Source organism: Neodiprion fabricii, chromosome 3, assembly GCF_021155785.1.
Source record: "Neodiprion fabricii isolate iyNeoFabr1 chromosome 3, iyNeoFabr1.1, whole genome shotgun sequence".
Lineage (NCBI taxonomy): Eukaryota > Metazoa > Arthropoda > Insecta > Hymenoptera > Diprionidae > Neodiprion > Neodiprion fabricii.
Genome location: NC_060241.1, coordinates 10,453,530 through 10,477,558, shown reverse-complemented (window position 1 = coordinate 10,477,558; position 24,029 = coordinate 10,453,530). Strand labels below are relative to the sequence as shown.

At 40.2% G+C, this 24,029-nt stretch overlaps 1 long non-coding RNA gene across 1 annotated transcript; it reads left to right on the top strand.

Moving 5' to 3' along the window:
* The first annotated feature begins 18,536 nt into the window (after positions 1–18,536).
* On the top strand, positions 18,537–18,873 carry LOC124178150. Its single transcript, XR_006869754.1, has 2 exons — positions 18,537–18,612; positions 18,768–18,873. It is a non-coding gene; the product is annotated as an uncharacterized LOC124178150 (long non-coding RNA).
* Positions 18,874–24,029: the final 5,156 nt, after the last annotated feature.

The window sequence follows — 24,029 nt, the reverse complement described above, 5'->3', positions numbered from 1 at the left end:
GGGGACGTTGGGGGATATGTACACAGACACGACTGCTAGGTTTCCGCATCTGGCCGCTACATACCCCCTTCCCCTCTCCAGTAGGGAGCACCGTGGTGCATCGCCCTCCGTCCTCCAACATATGGCCGCAAGGCCGTCCTCGCTGCCCAGCCAGTTGTCTGCGCCCGGGATGGAGTGTGGCTCGGATATGAGACACACATCCACCCCCTCTTCCAACGCAAACTGGCTCAGCAGGTCCTGAGCCCCCCGGCTATGGTTCAGGTTGCTCTGCAGGAAGAACCTGGCCATCTACTGTGTCCCTGGCTACGGGCCCCCGACCCCGTTCACTGACCGACGCGCAGCGTCCCGATCCCATCCTGTGGGCGCTGTTCCTCCCTTTGGTGTCACACACCGCGCATTTCGGGACGGATGTGCAGCTCCTCGCCTGGTGGCCCTCGCTGCCGCATCTGAAACACGCGCGCCCGCATGCTGCCGGTGCGTTGCACGCGGTGCCTATGTGGCCAAAACCCCAGCACCTATAGCATTGACGGGGCCGCGCCTCCAGTAGGTCGACCCTGGCTATGGTCCAGCCTATTTTGATCTTCCCCTTTGCCGCTACAGTTGTGGCTGCCCTTAGAGGGCACTGCACCCAGGCGCTGAAGAGCCCGCTAGCCGTTCTCCGAGAAGGGCCTACTCGGATCTCCTGTGGGCCGCATCCTCCCTGCTCCGCTAGGGTGCGGGCCAGCTCCTCTGTCGTCACCGAGTCGTCCAGCCCTTGTACTCTCAGCTCCCCCTTGGTTGACGGTCCCGTCACCTGGACCGCATCGCCGTATTTTTCCCCGATTACCTTGGAGAGTCGCTCCGCCAGGGCGTCCGCCTTCTTCACGTTCTCGGGTCCGGGTATCTCTATGAGCACCCCGCCATTGGCTGCTCGCCGAACCCTGGTCCCTCCTATGTCCAGCTCTTCCAGTTGGATCTTGCTGCGGGCAAATTACAGAATTTCTGCATAGGGGGCGCTCTCCCCTCTGCATTTAATCGCGACCGCCGCGGTTCTCGGGGCCTTTCGGGTGGCTCCGGGCGGTGTGTTCGCGCCTGATTGCGCCTGTGTCGACGGTGGGACCCTTGCCCTGGCCTCCGTTGCCGACCTGCTGTGGTTTGCCCCTCCAGGGGGGGTCCCTATAGTTAATCGCTCCTCCTTCTTCCTCTTTCCCTTCACCGTCCCGCCTTTTCGTCGCACTTCGACCCAGGTGTCGTCGCCTACCTCCATTGGGGAGCCTGCCGCGACTGGGGCTTTTTCTGCGGGTTTTGCGGTTTCTCGGGCCGCGTTAGGTACCGCGAGCGCCCTGTTGGGCGGTTCAAGGCCTGTACCTCTGTCACTTACGGCACCCGGGGTGGTCGCGGTATGGCTTGGGTTTTCCCCGTCTCTCGTATTGCACAGCATGCGGGAGATCCGGCTGACCTCCTCTCGCACTTGCCTGAGGGCCGCAGCTTGCCTGGCCAGCTCTTCGTTCCTGGCCCTGTCCTCGTCCGGGACCAGATATAGCTCGGAGTCCGTGAGTCGGAGTCCGAGTTCCGACGCGCTGGTCGACGTCGCTGTCGGCTGGCCCTCGCTGGCTTCCCCCGCCGTGCTTACCGCTGCCGCCTGGATGTCGAGCGACAGCGCTGTTGGGGGTATCCCCCTGGTAACCCTCGCGTAGGTGTCTACTGCGGGGGTTTTGGCCCCGGCCTGGGCTCTCCCTAGGGCCACCCGGTACTCCTCGAGCTTCTTCTGGAGCTTCACCCTCTCCCTCAGTCCATCCCGGACCTGGGTCTCCAGCCTCCTTTTCTCCTCCAGTAGCTCTGCGGGACCGGCTGCCATTTCCGCTTTGCCGGTAAGGGTGAGCAGAGCTTCTTTCGCCCAGCCCACTCTTCTTTCAATTTCACCGCTCATTCTGCCGTTCATTGACTTGCATTTTACTCTAATGCCGTCAATTTCTTCGATCCAGTCCCTGATCTGGGCTCCCAGATCTACCGCGGTCATGTATCTATACTCGACGGGGCCTATCCCCATCGGGGTATCTTCTGGGGAGCTAGTCACCATACCGGTGGCCTTTCCCCTGGCCTTCGTGATAGTAGGGGGGCTTTTGCCATCCCCGGACGTTGGCTGTGGGTACCTTCCTCGGATCCCGTGTCATCGGTGTCCGAGCCCCTTGCTGCATAGGCCCCGTTGTTGAGGACAACGCGCCTCTTTTTGTCCTTAGGGCGTGTACCAGTGTTCTTCTTCTGCTGTTGTTGCTGGCCTTCTCCACTTTCGTTGGCTGAAAGCGCGGCTCTCGCCTCTCCGGTCCCGCTTTCTGTGGCTCCCGGTATGCCCCCCGCGTACTTCCTGGCCTGCGCGGCAGGGTCGGCTCCTCTTCGTCCGAGGAACTCGCAACTCCTGGTGGGGTGAGCTCACTTCCCTTCCTCTTACTCCCCTGTTGGCACTGCGGCTGCGGGGGTTGCTTATCGGCACGCGCCATTGGCGTGGTCTCCCCCTTCTCTTCCTTCCCAGGGGCCTTGGCCGCAGGTGTCTCTGCCGCTGGGTCCGTTCCCGTCCTTGCCGTAAGGGGGGGCCAACTGATTCCCCTTACGATGGGACGTCCCCGTGTCTCCCTGTCCTCAACTCCTCCTCCTTGTTTTGGTTTGTTTGGTTGGTTTGGTGTTATGAAATCCATACTGAAACAGAAAAGTGTATAACGACGGTTCGGCCTTCATGTCAGCCACACTGCAGTGTGGCATCTCTCCCCGCCGGTAAGAACCCTATCCCCTCGAACGGAAGCCGCTGTCGGTTTGTCGGGTGGTCTGCCCTATCCGCTCGAACCCCCCGTCTCTACATCTTTAGCGTCGCCAGGCCGGGGATTCCTCTGTCAATCCGAAACAGGGTAGGCCCCGACCCGGTAAGACGTTGCCGGATTTGACCTACCGGACGTCGGGTATGAGGAAATACTGACCGGGTAATCCTCCACACATGCGCCCGGGATCCCAGGTTTGACTCCCAGATTGGCTCCAGTCAGCTGCGAGGAGCGGTTCTCCCACTTTGGACATGTGGTTTCCTGGGACTTTCGCCAGGAAACCGAGGTTCCGTGGACTAACGTTTATCCGTAGTACGCCACAGAGGCTCGGTAAAGGTACTGACTTCACCCGCAGTCCCGGTCGGTCGGCAACTACTCCTTCTTTGGTTAGTCTCTGAGAAATCGCCCCAGGGGCCCCAACCACATCCCATGGACACATCGCCCATTCAAACCACCATTCATACACCCAGCCCCAAGAGGCTGAGCCGACTGTTCTTAGTGGACGCTCGTCTAGAATCACTTCCGCTACGGGGTTTTGAAGCCCCGGGACGTCGGGTCGTCAAGATTCATCGCGGCCATCAAGCCCCTACACCACGACAAGGTGACAGCTGACGTAGGGGATAACGGGGTATCTACGAATCCAAATTTTCAAAATACTGTACCAACAGCTGTTAGTGTTTGTTCACCCAACACAAGTTATCCGCCACCTACTTACTTTGGACAAAATCAAAGGTCGAATGGATATCATTTACCAACAGGGAATCATAATAACAACAATAGTAATAACCAACGACAAAATTTAAACTGACTATCGGCGCGTTGAATCAAGATCCAATAACGGGTCGTGACCCTTTTGATTATATCACGGACCTATCTTATGATGTAAATGGTACTGAAAAAAATGTCCAAAAAAATTCAAGATTAACTGTACCAAGATGTCCACATATCTTAGTTACTGTTTTGGGGATTAGAATACATGCACTTCTTGATACTGGTAGTCAGGTGACATGTATATCCGAAGAATTTTTCAATCGATTGATGACAATAATAAATTAAGATATTCTCCCGGTTAGTAAAGTAATGGTAATCCCAGCTATTGGACGAAAAACTATAACTGTTAAAAAACAAGTTTTCTTACAATTGCATTTGGCAAATCAAGTTATAGAATATTCATGTCTTGTAATTCCACATTTATCTAATCGTATAATACTTGGTAATGATTGGTTATTGAAAAACGAAGTGATAATAAATTACGAAGATCGTATGTTGGAAGTCAACGGTGTTCATATCGGTATACCAACGGTGTTGTTTGATTTAGAACCTTCAGATAAATTGGTATCCTCTACAAATAATGAAGTAACTTTAATTCAAATAATAAATATGCAAAATGTTAATTTAGATTTAAGTGATGAAAATGATAAACTTGTTATTGGTGAAGAAAATTGTGGAGTTAATGTGTTGATTCATAATGAACAACCACACTGCCATTTAGAAAATGAAATTGAATTGATAGTTGATGAAAATAATATTGTTAATGATAATGATGTTGATACACAGCATCTCAATTGTGAAATGTATAAAAATAATTTACTTCGTGAAAATGATTTTGTTAAGTTAGTTAAAGCCATTGAAATAAATAGTAGTCATAAACAACTAGAAGAAACAAATGAGGAAGAAAGATCTTAAAATTTAAAGAAAGACGAAAGATTTTCAATACATGAAGACGATCATAATTTTTTTAAAGAGTTTTCAAACTTCGTGCATAGTCTAACGACACTCAGTAATGTACAGATTGAAACTGTTTGTGCACTTCTTAAAAAGTATCAAGTCTTGTTTTCCAATAAACCCGGATGTACCCAAGTATATCAACATGAAATCAAAGTAACTTGACCGAATCCAATTGTACGAAAAACTTATCCAATTCCTTTAGCTTTGCGAGAGTTAGTAAAAAAGTCAAGGCTATATACCGCATTTTTACACGGATCACAACTATACCATTTCTGCAGAATCCCATTTGGACTTAAAACAGCAGGAAGTGGGTTTATAAGAGCTCTCAATTTAGCAATTGGAAATGATTATTTTAAGTTTTTAACATGCTACATTGATGACTTATTGATCACTTCGCCAACTTTTGAAGAACACATGATACATTTAGACCTAGTTTTTAGTAAACTACTTCAACATAACTTCACTTTAAAAGTCGGAAAATCGACATTTTGCCAAAAATCGGTGAAATTTTTGGGATTTATCTTGTCACCTGAGGGAATCCGACCAGATCCGGATAAACTAGAGATCATCAAGAATTTTGCAGAACCCACAAATAAAGAACAGTTGCAAAGATTTTTAGGTGTATGTAATTTTTATCGTCAATTCAGTATTAAGCACTCGTATTACTTAGAACCCTTACGGATGTTATTAAAAAATAACGTACCTTTTAAGTGGACAAAAGAATCAGCCAAAGCATATAAAGACTTAAAGGAAAATTTCACAAAAAGTGTAGTATTGCATCATATTGTACCAGGAAAACCTTTTCGGTTACAGACTGACGCAAGTGATAAAGCTATTTCAGGGATCTTGTATCAAACTGACAACAAAGGAAATCATCATTCAATAGCAGTTATTAGTAGATGTCTGACTAACCCAGAAATCAATTACACCACTATTGAGAAAGAATTACTAGCAATAATTTATGCCATATGTAAATTAAGAATGTATTTGATAGGAGCAACTTTTACAATAGTTACCGATCACAAAAGTTTGACCTTTTTGAAAAATACCATATTTCAAAATGGAAGATTGATACGTTGGAGCTTGTTACTTCAAGAATATTCATTTGACGAGGAATATTGTAAAGGGAAAGATAATATAGTTGCTGATTTTGTCAGTAGAAATCCTGAAGGGAAATTTACAGATGATTTAGAACCTGAAAAACTTTTAATATCAACTTTAGAATCGTACTCTAATCTATTGAATGTGAATAATGTAAATACCAATTATAACGTTATTTATGATATGACTTTGGATCGGACTTTAACTAGAGATTTCAAAAATATAAAGAAATTACAAAGAAAAGACACATGGATATCTGAAAAACTAATTAAAATGTCCGAAAATTTGCCTGATCAACATTTTAAAATTCATAATGAAATATTATTTCAACATAACGTCGAAAATAACCAATGGCGAGTAGTAGTACCATGTTTTTTAATTACAAAACTAATCGAACATACCCACGCTGAATTAGGTCATCCCGGTCAGTACAAAACTTTACAATATTTGAAACAAAATTATTATTGGAAAGGCATGACGAAAGATATCAAGAAATACGTAAATGCATGCGATTTGTGTCAGAGAGTTAAAGTTTTATCGAAAACCATGGAAGGAGAATATGAAATGATTAAATCTGATAGGCCAGGAGAATTAATAACTATCGATTATTATGGACCCTTACCGCAATCTGTAGGAGGTGTGCAGTATATTTTAGTTGTGTTACATAATTTTTCGAAATATGTCAATTTATATGCAGTGAAAAAAGCTACAACTCGTATTAGTTTGAAGAAAATCTTAGAATCATACATACCAAAAATGGGAAAACCTGTACGAATTCTGTCAGACCACGGGACACAATTTACGGCAAATAGTTGGAAAAAAAACGTTAAATGACGCAGGAATAAAAACAGGATTTTCAAGTATCAGACATCCTCAATCTAATCCAACGGAAAGAGTTATGAGGGAATTAGGAAGGCTGTTTAGAACATTGTGTTTGGAACAGCATACTAAATGGGCAACTCACATTTCAAAAATTCAGGATTTATTAAACATAACGACCCATTCGAGTACAGGATATACCCCTATAGAACTGCATTTTGGTAAAAAACCTGTTGATGAAATTCGAAAGCTCATCTCTTTTCCAGACAATATTGAGGTGGATCATGAAACTGAAATTATGATAGCTATGGAAAGATTGTTAAAGAACTTTCGTAATCGACGAAAGCAACAAAAAGTGAAAACAAAGATTATTCTTGATGTGAATGATCTAGTTTTATTAAAAGTACCACTACCCTCTAATGCAGCTGATAGAGTAACTCATAAGTTTTTTCACATATATCAGACCATATAAAATTACAAAAGTGATTGGAAAGAATGCGTTCGTGTTATGTAATCCAGAAAATTTAAATTATGTCAAAGGTACATATAATAGATTAAATTTACGCAAGTATCAAACTTCCTAGTTTCCTGAATCAATTTTGAAAGCAATTTATATACATTTAAGATTATTGATATTCAAAAAAAAAAAAAAATGCATAATAATGTATTTAACTCGTGTGAATCTCAATGAAATTGATTTCATCCTCTACTTTGGACTCGACATAGAACAATGACAAGCAGATTTTGTGAGTTAGATTTAATTTTTTATTAAGTGGACGAGATTGTAATAATCGGAATGACGGACAACCAGAAGATTGTTAATTAGTTCATACAATTGGATGAATGTGTGTGGAAGAATGCTTGTGACAAACATTCCAGTGCTAATAATGCAAAAAGGTGATGAAATTTGAGGTATGTGAAGAGAACGGTGGACATGAAGCAGTTTTCGATAATTATATAATAAATTTGAGTATGGATAATGAACAATGACAATAACTGATGTTTGTGATAATTATGATGAACCTAACTATCACAAAAGGGAGGCAAATGTAATGATTCAAATATAACCGCGCAATGAACACGGCACGAGTGGATTAGGCTAGACCCAGAGAGTGGGGAACCTGGTCACAAATTTGAAATTCGGTGGGCTTGGTCTACGTCTCTCCAGGAGGAAGGAGGTGCGGAGGTGTTCCTCTCTGAAACGAAATCGTAACTGATCGAAAGTCGACTAACTGAGAATAAAAAGTAAATCTAAGCTACGAGGACATATCTATTAAAATAAAAAATCAAACACTCCGAACCCAAGCCCAAATTTAAAGAGAGACGGTATAAAACGAAGAACATTAAAAGTGAAATCAGAAAATATAGTGCCTCGATGAAAAACCGTTATTGACAATAATTGATAATTTCAAAAATATCCACCAATTTTAACAATATACACTGTTTTTAACCATATACACCTGGAATGAATGAATTGCGGAATGGATGAATGAATGAATTTTAAAAATAATGACGCCTCATGTGTGGTTATATTTATAAATAAATTAAAATTTTCACTCTACTACTCATAGTATGTAAAAGATTTTTAATATTGATTTCGAATAATTTTTAATTTTCAAATAATCTTATTCCTTTGACCTCACCTAATCTTCATGTGAGGCCAAATGAGCTGCAAGTGACATAATGTCACTAAGTTGCCAAGTAATATACCAATCCCATCGAAAAAAGCCGTGAAAATAGGCACCGAATACATAAAACTAGCCGTGAGTCGTTTTGACCCGTGCAGTACTTACAGGTAAAAGGACGCGTATTTCGAGCAAAAATTGTGAAAAAAAAATTTTTTACGACTTCTTGTTTGCATTGATAAATGATTAAAAGTCACGGAACGATTTTTTCCTCGGGTTATTTTCACGCCCTGGGGCCAAGAGCAAAGTAGGAAATGGGTCTAGATGACCCACCCGGATCTTCTAGTGCTAAAATAAAAAATTGAATAAATATTAATATCTCCGAAACTTAACGACCAGACAACTTTGGCATAGTCTCCATGCTACGATAATATCGTCCGTGCTTACCTCTTGGGTTGGAATATGAGCCAGTATTTCACTTTTTCGGGTCTTCTTTGGTTTATTTGTTGTAAACAATTGAGATAAATAATTCGGGAGGCCGGAACTCTTCGCCTCGTAGTTGGCAAAAGCGAGTACTATGATGATATCGTCCGTTCTTTCTTCTTGAGTTGAAATACGAACCAGCATTTCACATTCGGTTCTTCTTCGGTTTATTTTTTGTAAACAATTGACATAAATAATTCGGGAGGTCGGAACTCTTCGCCTCGTAGTTGGAAAAAGCAAATGCCACCATAATATCTTCCGTGCTCACCTTTTGGATTGGAATATGCGCCAGTATGTCATTTTTTTGGGACTTCTTCGGCTTATTTGTTGTAAAAAATTGAGATGAATAATTCGGGAGGTCGGAACTCTTCGCCTCGTAGTTGGAAAAAGCAAATGCTACCATAATATCTTTTGTGCTTACCTTTTGGATTGGAATATGCGCCAGTATGTCACTTTTTTGGGTCTGGTTTGGTTTATTCATTGTAAAACATCGCTTAAAGCAGTGGGAAATGTAAGACGTATTTACCAATCATTCGAAAATGGTCAAGAACTCTCGTAAAATTTGTTTGATTTCGTTTGTGGTATATAGAAATCGTTATTTTAACTTAAGTTTTTGAGTATTAATTCGCTAGAACTATTGATAAAAACTATTAGGAACTATAGAACTCTCAGGAATGCTACAGGAACAACCATGTTTTTATGAAATGCCAGCACATGAGATGCTAGGTTCACACACATCATAAAAGGCGTGTCTTAATCTTGCGAATGAATGGATAGACGAATAAATTATTTACATTTACAATTTTTATTTCTACAATTACTCGCCCCTTATTTATTTATTTATCAATATGAAAGATCGTGTCTTTATGTCGGTGACAATTTACTTTAATCTGACGATTTGTTTGTCTTTTTATTTTATTACAATTTATAGCTACTTTGGATGGACTTTCAATTTTATGTTTTCAATAGTAAATCGTCGATGTGAAATAAATTGCTACAAGCTGTAGTTTAATTCGATAGAGATTATTAGTTTTGTGTGTTCCTTATTTTCTTTAACAATATTCCTGAACTACAACAGTATTAGAGATGAAGAGTTATTCATATAAGTCTATTCTACATCCTTCAGTTTATGATAAAAGCTTCATTTTACAACTATCTAAGCTGTTTAATTCTACGTGTTTCTTATTATGAAAGCATTGTGGAGGAAGTGTCAGTAATGTTGGTCGGTTTGTGATAATGTCTGAATTTTATGAATAAGTTATTAAGTTGTACACATCTTGATAGAAAGAGATGGATGGTTGGATATATGTTTATATGTTTATTTAGCTTTTTTAGCTATTTGTTTCTTATTATAAAAGCATTGTGGAGGAAGTGTCGGTAATGTTGGTCGGTTTATGATAATGTCTGAATTTTATGAATAAGTTATTAAGTTGTACACTGTAACGTAACCGGCGAACCAACGCAGTCTACAAACTGTCAAAGGTTTGGCAGCGCATGTGACAAGCCGATCAGCCGCAACACACCGCGCACCGTGAGCATCACTGGTTAGAAGCCGCCGCCTGAGCGCCGCTGTGCGAAGTCACCTACAAACCCTCACACAATAGCAAATCTACGAACACTGGCATGCGCCGGCACAACGACGACCGTGACAATACCAAAGCGTGGCGACGCACGGACAAATACTCACACCTTACAAATCAACGACTGATGCCGGGACTAGTGAAGACATCCACCGATAGACGGTCTAGTGTCGTTATGGCTCTCAGTGATACGGTGAAAGACCGAGGTAGTTATGCAGGCGCCCGTTTCGACGTTAAGGAGCACGCCCGGGCGTGGTGTAAGAATACATGGTGTTAATCAGTGTCCCCAGTTCGGGGGGTATTTCCCCAGATGTCTGGTTCATTTACTCGGTTAAGGGGGCAAATAGTGAGAAAAATGTTAAAGAGTATATCTTAGGGAAACCCGTCCAGGGTCGATCACCAATATTCAATTAGAAAATTCAGGTGGTTTCCCGTGCAGCGTAACTCATCCAATCTATCGGGTCGCTGGCAATGCCACGCGCCAAATTGTGCGTAGTGAATCGGGCGATTTAATTAAATGGGCAAGTTACGCGCGTACCCATATTATTCTGCAGGCGGATCAGCCCAGCCCTGCTTCTTCTGCTTTGCACGTGAAAAAGTAGAATGATAGTTAGCATACAGTGTTTTTTCGGATACCGAGATGACCGAGTTTTGTCATAGTCAATAATATATATTAAATCGTTTATTAAATATGAAAGATATCGTAGCACGTAACGACGTAAAAATTAATGTTTTGATACGCAAAACGTATCATTCTTTTTTTCCTCTATTTATCATCTCTTCTCACATAATATCACAGACCCGAAATGACATACTAGTCAAATGAGTGCTAAATTCTCACAATGGTCTACGCAAAGTTTTTCGCTTTAATGAACAGTAGTAGAGGCCAACTTGTATTACAGCATGTGTCCTCTACGTTGGGAAATAACAATAACGATGGACATGCAAAAACATTAATTCATAAAAGAGAATTTCCATCATGTTACATTCTCCTTGAATTTTTTTCAGGAGTAACCCGTATTTTTATCCGATTTTAATGCATCATAGCACATTTTGTTTCTCAAAATTTGCTACACGAATTCACCACGTAGATTTCTTGTAATGTTGACCGTTTAACAATTATACGGCTGTTTGTTCATGGAAGAATTTTTTCGCCGGTTAACCAACTACTATAATTATTAACCCTCCGTCCGTAATATGCATGGATTATATACGATTTTAATATTTGGCTTGTGCCCTAAAAGACTCATATTACGGTCTGAAGGTTAAAGGTCAATCTTACAAAAAATCTACGCGGTGAATTCGTAAAACAATGTTTTGAAAAGTAAATGAACTGTGGTGCGTTAAAGTAGATCAAAAATTACGAATTATTCTTTGAAAAAACTCAACGAAAATGTACGCTTATAGAGATTTGCATTTATTAGTTAATGTTTTAGCAAACCCATCGTTATTAATATTTCTCTAGGTTGAGGCCACATGCTGTACCACAAATCGACCTCCACCACTCTTAATTATTTTTCTCAGCTTTGTATAAACCATTTTGAAAATTCAATACTCATTTAACCAAGTTGCCGCGCATTAGTTACCTTAAAGAATGTTTTTGCGTCAGTCATGACTCATTGGGATTCGTTCCGAATACTCGAGAGTTTTCCCATTTCGCAAAAATTCAGTAAAAAAAAGTATATACGTCGTGAACGATAATGGGTCTCAGCGCTCATCACTGGCTGCAGTGGGCCTGTTCTCTTCTCATCTCATTCGCTAAATAACGTATCTAGTATTTCGATATCGTTCTCGTTGATCATCCCGTATACAGTTTCAGAAATGAAGTGTTTGAGCATTGCCGCTGTCGGTGTAAATTTGCAGAATTCAACGTCGAGTGTACAACGAACATGGCCTGCATCATTCCAACTGACATTTTGTTGCGTAATTTGTCTGAGACAATATTGACGATGGAAAATGCACGCTTAACCGCGGCATTTGAAAAGGGTGGACTGAGCAGTCCGGAAACGAGGTATGCAATGTTTCCGTATTTTTTATTTCCTCCTGCGTCCTTTATTTCATCGACGCGAGCCCAGAAACTTTCAGTGCTGGAAACATCAATCACTTTGGCCCTGTGAAGTATATTCCATTCGTGGATAGTTGGGCTGATATCATTGCACAGAGTGTTTTTGAATTTTCACTGCAATGTTCGTGATATCAGCTTTGACCTGTGATGATGCGATCTGGGGCGAAAATGTCCAAATCTGATCAAGAACTTTGATATTTTCCGGAACTCTTTTTTCCAGTTGCAAAATCAAAACGATCGTGAAATCTTCACACCGGCCTTTGACCTGATTCATCGAATCTGGATGAACGTTGGCAGCCAGAACGTTAAATTCGTGTCCGAAATTTATGCACTCGAGAGACATGCAGTAGCGTTTAAAATCGCATTCTGCAATATCGTAGTGTAATATTTTGTTCTGCTACGACGGAACAATGAGTGCTTGAAGAAGAGAATAAATACAATCATTCAAATCTTACAACAACTTCCACGGGTCGACGGAATCAGATTGAAACAATCTGTTCAGCCCCATATTACCTTTCAGCGTTGAACTAAGGAAAGTCAAATATAAATTATTTTCCGGTGTCAAGAACATCCTGTAAAGTTGGCTAGCAGTATAGCATCGCTCTTTGTTGCTTTCCGTGGGCTTAAAATGGAGTTGGAGGGTATCCCATTGGTCGAGAATAGCATCAATAGCCTGAAAAGTCTTGTCAACTACCGGGTATTGGACATCTTCACGATCTTTTTGGGTACCTTATTCTCAAGAGTTTTATAAACTTCCACGTACTCGATTTGTCGTTTGGTACTACATCTTGCGTACCATGAAAGTGAGATTTCTCGGTAAGATTTTACAAGCCTCTTCGGCCGTGAGATGCAATGAGTGACAAAAGCATTTGATCACGATAAGCTCCGGATTGATCTCTGAGTATGGTTGACACAGAGTGATGTACACCTACATTCACGCTGGCTCCATCAACTCCCGGACCCAAAAGCTTCTCTGTTTTCAGTCCATCAGTTTTTAATTGTTGTAAGATCGCTGTGGCAATAGCATCGGAGGTACCTGCAGCCATCTCAATAAGACGATAAAATGTCGTCACTATCCTTTTTTTTTTTTTTTTTTGAGAGACTAAAATAACGGATCGTGAGGCAGAGAATCTTCTTTGTGTCGATTGTCGTGGATTCATCGATAATCAACGAGAAATGCGAATCCCCAATATCCTCAGGGAGGACTTGCACAATACAGGGTGATAAAATCTCTTTTATCAGTGCCGAGCATTTTGTCCTGTGAAGCTTCATCTCTTGCAAGACTTGAGAATCCTCGTCGAGGTCCTTGATAACGAGAGAGAGATGATTCATGGCTTTGATAGATGAATGCTCTGCCACATAAGCAGCAATTTTCAATTCTGCTGTTTTTCGTTTTCGTGTCAGAGTCATTTTCCCGAATTTGTCAATTTTTGGTAATTTCGCAACCATATCGTCATTTTTAACGCATTGCTCGTGCTTTTTTGAACGAGCATGTTCTGCCAACCCTTTTTTGTGGGCGATCAGAATGGGTTTGCAAAAGCCACAAAACGCTCTAGTCGCGTCTCCAGGCAATGGTTTTAACCAACCTACATTGTTATAACATGAGAGAATACTTTATTGGACAGAAAACAGTATTCAAAATTAGATTCTCTTTTTAATAACATTCTGTCCAATTTTTTACATTACTGCATTCTTGCAATTAGGTTAATCTTACCTTTGAATAAAGGCTCTAACTCTCAACTTGCTACGTACTTCTGAACGTATGTTTCTTATTTATATCTTTAGGCATTATTATATTTTTTTGGGCATGACATCGGATAATCACGAGAATAATTAATTTTCTATGCGAGAATGCTATGGGAGATATTTCGTATGTTGTGATTGTGATATATTTCAGTACTGACCCACTACAGCAGCTGTAGTAAAAACGCGACATTAAGCGCAGTATGTCGAACGAACCACAGATGCCGCAGGTCGCACCACAGACGTCGGACCACTGATGGCGCAGGTCGCTTTGATACATTTTTGTCGAAAAGATTAATCGTCTTTATATATGTTCAATATTCGAATTCTTTGGCAGCAAAACATCTTCGCGGACCCTACGTCCTTCTTTCGAGGAAACTGCTAGCAGAATTATACTGTGTTTGTTCCCTATTAGTTCCAAAAGTTCGCTTTAGAATATAAATTTATTAATAGAATAATAATTTGAAAATAATTTATCATAGAAATGTGATTTAAGATGGTAGCAGATGGAGAATTATAAGGTAGGATGTAGTGATATTAGAAAAAAAACATTTCATAAAACTACCTTTCATAAGAACATGTTGCTCGTCCACGTCCGGTTTTTTTATTCTTGGAGACGGTATTCTTGTAGACCCGTTCTAAAGTCTTATATCGATTTTCCACTTGAAGTGATGAATTGTTGTATCCTTCTTCGATCATTTTAGAAGCAATTTACTTCCACATCATTGTAAATGTTTTGATTTTTCGGGCAGTGACAAGTTCATTTTTCTTTTTGTAGAGGGTTAAAAAGAATTTAGTCTACTGATCCGTCCATGAAGATCTATTTTTTTGATATCATTCATATTATTATCCATTATTGTTGACGATTCATGAAGTATTGATAGAATGTTAGTTGGATCAACATTCCCTGCTTGTTCTTCGTCCAAGTCCGTTAACAATACGGTGACCAAGACATCACCTACCTCACACAACAATGTTCCGGCGTTTGTAACTACATGGTGCTTCCAAATATAGAATTGTAATCCATCCTAGAAAAATGATAATAATATATGAAATGGAATGCGACCTTCAAATCTGTTTTTGCAAAGGATTTATAAATAATGATTTAATCCTCTAACCTTCAGTTATGCACTGTATTTTTTATCAGAGGTCGATTATAGAATCGCGCCAACACCCTCGATTTTTCCGTCCAACCCGCAGCTTTTCGGATTGTTTCGATGTCTACACCTCTGCGATATGCCGCGGAGGTAACCGCGTGTCTAGTACTGTGTGAACCGAAAGTATTTGTATCAATGCCACTTTTGGCCATCACTTCCTTTATCCACCTTCGTATAGATTGCGTTGTTGCCACACGGTGAGGGTTTTTACATGTTATCAGTAAGAAATCTTCGTTATTAGGTCGCAAACTTGCCGAACGCTTGACGTAACAGTCTATGACCGTAGCTACACACAACTTGGGTTGTTTTTCAAAAAACGGCAGACACAATAAGGGTTGCTTTCTCCCCAGTCCCGAAGTTTTTATACGATCTATGATCTTGACTTGAATCTCTGAGTCAGTCTTAACGATACAGCTTAATCTAATTTTTGACAGCGTTTGCACTCTTTGTGCTGTCACTAACGCTAATAACATGACTAGTTTCTTTGTCAAATCCTCAAACGACAGAGTGTAGTGCGGCCAAAGAGTTTTTAGATAACATCAAACAGGGTCAGGGTCCCAAATTTCTTCATATTTTGCTGATTGCGGGCGTAGCTGAGCCACACCTCGAAAGAATCTCTTTATAACGGGCTGTTGCACTATATCGCCTATAACTATTAACGCTAAAGCTGATTTATACGAGTTTAACGTCCCATAAGTTTTTACGTGGGATAAAGAGACGGTTAAAAACTCGAAAACAGATGAAACTGGAGCCTGAAAAGGGTTGGCTCTCTTCCTTTGACAAAAATCCCACCAGAGGCCTAATGGCTTCCGGTATTGCTTAATGGTTCCTTCCGACAACGATGCCATCACAACCTGTACGGACTCCTGAGGAACGCCTTTCATGACAAACGCTTGCCCGATAACTTCCCGACAACCAGGGAAAGCGAGGTTCGCAACGGATGGAATTGCCTGCAATTATCAATTAACAAATCATTTTCTGGATGAAAAAGGATCGGTTGGCTCACCAACAATTTCTGAAACAGGGGGTACCACGGCTGTGTTGGCCAGAAAGGCACAACCAACACCCCGTTTGCTTTCTCAGCAATTATTTTTCTAATTGTTCTAAGGATGACAGCGAATGGTGAAAAAGCGTAGACATATAAATTTGTCCACGGTATGGTAAAAGCATCTACCGCGCACGCCTCTGGGTCTCTGTGCCATGAGACGAATTTTCTGCACTTTGCATTTACGTTCGATGCGAACAAATCTGTCGAATTTCCCGAAGGTTGTATCTACTTGATTATATGCCCAGCTAGCTAATTCCCATTCGGTTTCGTTTTGATTGACTCTCGATTTCTCATCTGCGTCTTTATTGTCGCGAGAACTAATGTATGAAGCAAAAATCCACAAGTCGCGAATCTCGCACCATTGCCAGATTTCCTTTGCCAAATTTGACAACTTTGGAAACTGAATCCAACCCATACGGTTTATGTACGATAACGCCGTCGTATTATCGACACGAAGCAATATTTCACACGAATGTTTATCCTTGGCAAAGCATTTGAGTCCATAAAATACCGCTTTTAATTCGAGATAATTAATATGTTCTTTTCGCTCTTCCATGTTCCAAAACCCATGTGACCGATTTCCCTCGCAAGCTCCTCCCCAGCCTGTTAACGAGGCATCGCTGAAGATTTCCATCTCAAAATGGTCTTCTCTTATCTGGTTGACGCACTCTTTTATATTTCTTGTCCACCACTCTGAGTCTGGGATTAGATTGTCACATATTACCATGGTTTTATCGTAATTTCCATTTGTTTTTTGCAAAGCTAAAAATTTTTCTCTTTCAAAATTCTTAATGTATAAATTCCCATATCGAAACCCGGGACTGGCAGCCACTAAAATTCCAATAAATTCGGCAAATTTCCTGATTTGACAATGACTGATGGTCTGAAACTTTCTCGCGAGATCATATATTTGATTTCTCTTGCTTTGTGGTAATCGAAGACAGAATTTTTCCGAATCAAAAATGAAACCCAAAAATTTCACTTCTTTCGATGGTTCAAGGACACATTTTTCCATGTTGAATATTAGTCCGGCTTTTTCAATTAACTTCCGAGTCTCTTGAATATTTTTTCGGCATTCTTGTGCTGACTCTCCAAATAACAAAATGTCGTCTAGATAGACGACAGATTCAAATCCTTTGGATCTCAATTTTTGCGCTATTGGTTTCATGAGTTTCGTAAACACGTACGGTGCTGTACATAGCCCGAACGGCATACAATTAAACTCGTATAACGTGTTTTTATAAATGAATCTAAGATATTTTCTACTAGATTCGTCAACCGGAATCAAGAAATACGAATCCTTCAGGTCTATTGTCGCTATAAAAATGTCTTTTCGCAATAGTCGAATCGCTGTCTTTTTGTCCTCCATTTTAAAATGCGGTGCTGAAATAAACATTCAATTTTTTCAGGTTAAGAATAAAGCGCATATCACCGTTAGGTTTTGGCACGAGAAAGTATGACGAAACGAATTGTTTTTCGCACGGCTCGCATCTAGATATTGCGCCTTTTTTGAGTAATTTACCAACTTCTGTTTCACAAGCAATAATTTCTTGATTTGTTAATCTTGGCTAACTGTATTCAACTTGTGAACCTGGTTGACTTACAAAAGGAATAACATAACCCTGTACCGATTGTAAAATGGAGAGATCGTTGGTCAATTTTTTCCACACAGAGAAAAAATTTCGCACACGTCCTGCGATTCTCACCGGGTCTATTCCTTGTGTCGACGATTGTCCTTGTTCCGGAAGTCTTTCGGTTTCGGTCCCTTCCTCTGAGTGCCCCGGTGACTCGCTCCGGAGGGACGGCGCCAGTTTAACTTCTCCGACTGTTGTTCCCTCAAAAAATTGTTTGGTCTTGGGTAGGATGATGCAAACCTGCGATTTCCTTCGCGCAGTGCGTTCCTGAAGTTTCGTTGATATCCAGTCGGTTTAGTCAGATCTTTAGATGATTTTTCCATGGATTTGGCCGCCTTCAGGTTTTCTGCAAACTTTTCTCCAAATAGCCATGCATCACGTGGACTGTCGTTGGCAATATTTTTGACAATGGGGTTTAATCCCGGAATCATGAAAGATTTTCTTGTTTTTGTCATTCATGATGTAGGTCAGATAAAATTCTGCCTGCATCGGCCAGCTGTTCGATAAATTTTTGCGTGTCAACTTCTCGGTCGGTACTCACTTCCGCTTTCAGTACTTTCGTTAGTGCTGCGCCAATTCGCTGTGAGCCGCCGCTTGGAGGGGAGCTGCGAAACGATCGCAGCGCGCGGGGTGGCGAGTAGTGAGTTGAGCCGGCGTGTGTTATGATAGCATTTTGTATGAGAAACAATAGACGATATGTGGAATTACACTTGTGCTGTTGACTGCAAAAATAACTGTGAATAACGGTAAAACTAATCATTGTATATTTTACAAGTTTCCAACTGCATCACATAAAATAGTTCAAAGGCAAAAATGGATTGCTGCTGTGAAAAGAAAAAAGTAAGTAACATGGCCTTACTTTCGATGCCTTAATTTTCTATATTTTTAAAATCAAGCCAACTATATCAATAGGTGAACTGTTATGCTATCTGCATGAAACACTTTTGCGTAAATACATAAGTATTATTGTTTTTTACAGCCCTGATGGTTCAAAGTGGACTCCAAAAACTCATCATGTAATATGTAATGCTCATTTCATTGGCAAGAAAAAATCAGATGATCCTGCGAGTCCAAGCTACGCGCCAACTCTATTCCCTCCAGTTTATCATGCAAAGTAAGTGAATGAAAAAGCTGTTTTGAGCAGGTAAATGTATGAGAAGTGAAAAATAATTATAAAATTGAATAATATATACATCGATATTTATATAATAACATATGTATTTATTAATTATAGGTACAATCGACTCATGAACCGAAGAAAGACTTCACAAGCATAACATCGGAGTGAATTGTGATGCTGGAAATCAAGTTAATGACGACTCCAACAATGTTGTTGATAATAGTGGACGTGAACCTATGGATATAAGCAGTGTCGAAGTAATTTTAAAAAGTGATCAAGAGTGTCAAGTAGATTTTGTAAGTTCTGCTGGTATCGAACAAACAAAAACTTTCACGTGTAACAGATATATTTACATGACTAACTACTGCGATGCTGTAGTTCAAACTGAAATACCGGAAATTGCCACTCTCAAAACTATTGTGAATAGGAAAAAAATGAAAGATGAAGAGGTACAATGCGGCACATCGTTAACAGATAGAGTAGATAAGTCGGTTGGTTTTAACGAGGCTGTAGTTAAACAAAATAGCAAACAGCATAGTTTCTGTGGTTTTCCATCTATTAAGACCGATGAAGATTTATTAGATATTGCTGGAGTGAACTTCCAGAACTTTAATTTTTTATTATCTAAAACTGAAAACCCATCGGAAAGATCTACAATAACAAAAGAACAGAGGCTTTTAATTTTTTTAGTGAATATAAAAACTGGCCTCACATTTTCAGCCATAGCAATTTTCTTTGGTTTACATCGGTCAACTATCTCCAAGATATTCTTTTCAACTTTACAATATTTGAGTTCGTCAACTGCAAATTTAGTGTTTTGGCCAAGTAGAGCTGCCGTACAGAAAACTATGCCGGAATATTTCAAACCTCAGTACTCTAATACTCGGGTTATCATAGACTGCACTGAATTCAAGATAGATGTTCCGTCAAGTGTTGACGACCGTATTTACTGTTACTCTCATTATAAGAAAGGTTTTACAGCAAAAGTACTGATTGGAATCACACCATCTCGGTTCATCTGTTTCAAATCGAAAGTTGCTGGCGGTAGAAAAGGTGATTTAATTAACTATTGAATCGAATTTGGTAGATTCATTGGAAGATGGTGATGTGGTCTTAACAGATGAAGATTTTCCTGAAATCAAATCTATCATTGATGCGAGTGGTAAACGAGTATTTCTTATTATGCCACCATTTTTGGAAAAAAAATCAGAATTTTCGAAAGAAGAAACAGATCTGACTTACAACATCGCAAGAGTTCGAATTCATGTAGAAAGAATTATGCAACGACTTGAAACATATCAAATTTTGTATAAAATTCCAGAATATTTGTTCTTTTGCATCGATAATATTATTCATGTTATCTGCGTCTTAGTAAATTTACAGCCACCAATTTTTTCTAATAAAACAAAAACTATCAAGTAAAATAATAAAAACCTTCATTCGTAAAAGGTAGTGGTTTTAATTGAGTATTTATTAATATTATATTGCTACATACTAATGACTATAAAACTTCAAGTTTTTAAGATATAAGTTTTACAAATATCTGAATTTACATTCATCACAGCTGTATCACTATAATTATTTAAATATCACATCGCTATAAAATGTATAAATTCTATTCTTTGGAAACATTAATTCAGTTCTGTATACTTATTATTACTGCGGAAGTGTTGATAGTATCGTTTTATATAGTAGTAATATTTTAATTTTTAGTTATCAAAAACTAATGTAATCTATTTGAAATTGATATCAGTTTTTATATTATGTATGTAATCCAGATTTCAAAAAAAAAAAAATGAAATGAAGCTTGAGTACGTACATTTCTTATAATCAAGCCCTAATATTATAATCATCAAAGATACTCATTTTAATATTATGCAATATATAGTATTTTGAATATTTTTTCCACTAAAGACTCGTGGTTGCTTTGTTATTTGATTGATATTAATTTTTCCATTTTCTTCGGTTATTTTAGTATAAAGAGTTGGCAAAAAGTATTTGAAGTAAAAATTCTCAGATTTACGAACACCACTTTCTATAAACAACTCGTCACGATACACTGGTATTATGCAACTGCCGTTTTCAAGTGGAGAGTACACGAACAAATCACATACGCTCAAACCACATACGTACATCTGAACTTGGCACTGAGTATAATAGATATGACTCTCTTTTAACCTTATTTCATCTCCTATAATATTTCAAAACTTAACATTGCATTCCCTGTTTTCAAAATCAACAATAGGTAATTTTTCACAACTACTTGGACATTTTATTTCTACTAACCCAGTAATACTTTCATCTTCGATTACAATTCGATCTGGACTTGCGCATAGCCACGGTTAGTATTTACTAACAGTAACTCCTACTTCTTTTACTTGTTTATGTGACATTTTTTCATACAATTTTCTAGCATCACTTTCATTATCTTTTCCATACTGCATTGAAGAAGTATTGACTTCATTTGGAAAAATCAATTCTGTTAGCAAAGAATGTATGGTTTTCGATTTCCTGATTTTTATTTTGTGAATGGTCGAACTTGGAGAAAATCTCAAACTTCTTACTGACCGCCACTTGGAACACATGGCTTGATCTATGGTTTCAGTACATAGAGTGATAATTTCTTCACTTGACAGTTCAATATGCGTCTTAAAGAATAATTTGGTATTATCACAAAGAGAATGTTTTGCTGTATATACAGCATACTCTTCAATAAAATTATGAATGTTCAGTAAACAAATCTCACAGTCTTCTTGTTTCAAATTTTGTTTTACTAAATCTAATAATGAAGACATTGAGCTATCAATTTCATCTTTGGTCTGGTCAATGGAAGCTTCTGCACTTGACATGATTTTTAAAGATGATTCAAATTCCAGCTCATCTGGGGCAGGCAAGCGCAGTTCCATGTTCAAAAGAGGCATCGACGTGAACAATGTGAACATATCTATAAAATTTGAACCTTTGGAGTACTTTTGCTTTGCAAATTGTTTCGATGTAGGTCGACCCCATTGTTGTTCGAAATTGGTCTTTGACAAGCTTTCATAATTATTAATGTAGTTTATTAAAGCAGCAACGTGCTTGCAGCGTCCACTTTGATTATAAACACAAGTGCAAGAAACGGTTGTTACCACTCGAGTAGGGTCAATCTAGAAAAAAATTGAAGCTGTTTTATGAAGCATATTATTCAGTAACATCGTAATCAACGAAAATAATGATTACTTACGTTTAACTGTACTTTATATGGCTCCGAAGATACGGATGCTTGTCGAACAACTTCGGCTTGAATTAACAAACTTTCTCCATTATGTCTGTATTCTTGCACACTCCGAACATGATCGGCTTTCAATAATTTTATGCCTTTTAGTTCCGTTGCAGGTTGAAAGCTTATTTTATGTGTAATTTTTTCAAATCCTGTCCTTGTTATAACATCCATGACTACGGATTTTTCTATGAAAAAATTATTTATTATATATTAATAGTATGCATGACAGGTTTTTGAGTATCGATATATTATAGATTATTCATCAGATTTTGAGTATCAATGTTGTCTATCTATCTATGTCAAAATATACTTATTTTGAACTTCTTGACCTACAAATTATCACTGAAAACTTGGTTTTAATTACTTCATAACTATATACTTACATATTTTGTACTGGAGTTTCAACTCGTTATTACTTTAAACTTTTCACTTCACTGTTGCAATAGAAATATCACTTATTTGATAATATTGTGCTGATTTGGATATTTATCCGTATGCCTCTAATGTTAAATAACACGCCGGCTGTTTAGCTTTTGAAACCGCTAGGCGGCGGCACGAGCGAGGCTCACAGCGAATAACGTTGATGCCAGCTCCGAGTTGATCTTGAGCGGCGTACTGATACGCGTCTTTCTTAATCGCAAACTGTGTCAAGGCCGATTTTATTTCTGGTTGAACTTTCGGCGCTTTGGTAAGAGGACAGTTTCCTATTGTTGGATATTTTCCCAGGAGAACGCGCTTTTGGTCTATCGGCAGTCCATCTTGCAAAATCTTTGTCCAGCGCTCTGCCACTGCCACATGGATGTCGGGACCCCGTTGATTGTATTTAGATGGGTCGTCTCCCAAAAGCCCCAGTGTCGCTTCGGCGAGTTCTGTCGGTAACTGCTTCTCTTGATCCTCGGCCTGTTTTACCGACATTTCCGTGTGGGGACTAGGACGTGACGATTCTCGCGGATTGCGCTCACCGCCCTCTTTGTCTAAACCTTGTACTGCCGCTACGGACCGTTCACGACTGGAGTGTGACGCATCTCGCAGATGGCGCTCACCACTCTTTCCGTCGGAATCATAGTTTATGGACCTCGAACTGCTTCCTGGATACGAACGCTCATGCCGCGAATGTGACGATCGTCTGTTTCAACAGCGATACGCTCGCCATTTTCTTTGTCAGAGCCCCATGACTCGAATCTTCTTGAATATCGCCCTGAACTTGATCGCTCGTCCTGGTGACGCGGTCTTGAACGCCTGTCCCGATGACGCGATCTTGAACGCCTGTCCCGATGACGCGATCTTGAACGCCTATAGCGTGAATGCGATCGCCTGATCTCTTCTTCCAGGCATCGTAATTTTTTCATAAGTAGGTCCCTCGACGAATTTCTATATCTCGTAGAGCTCCCCGAATATGACTGACCGCGAACTCATTTTTTGCAATAAAAGGAAACTTTTCAAAACGCACAACTGAAAATTTTCCAACTCGTATTCAAACGTGACTGTCACGGATCGCACAGAAAAACGTAATGGTGTCGGGGCATAAGGCGCAGGGGCTTCTGGGGAGAGTGGCACCGCCATCTAGAGACGTAGGTGCGAATTTTTGGTTTAATTTAAAAATCTGTGACGGATCGAACAACTGACGTTACTACCATTGATCTAGAGGACAAGACAACGTAGCATAATTCCACAGTTGTGGGGCTGCTACTGCGAAAGCATATCCATATGCATCAGTTCGGTGCAGCGGGACAGTGAGCTGGTCTTGGGGAGCTCGCGTACACCAAGCGGCAACCCTCATCGAGATCAAATTCGCAAGGTAGTTCGGCAAGCCACCATTGTTTAGCACGCGGTATACGATGTTGCCGAGCGCATACCTCCGCCATGCACATACCG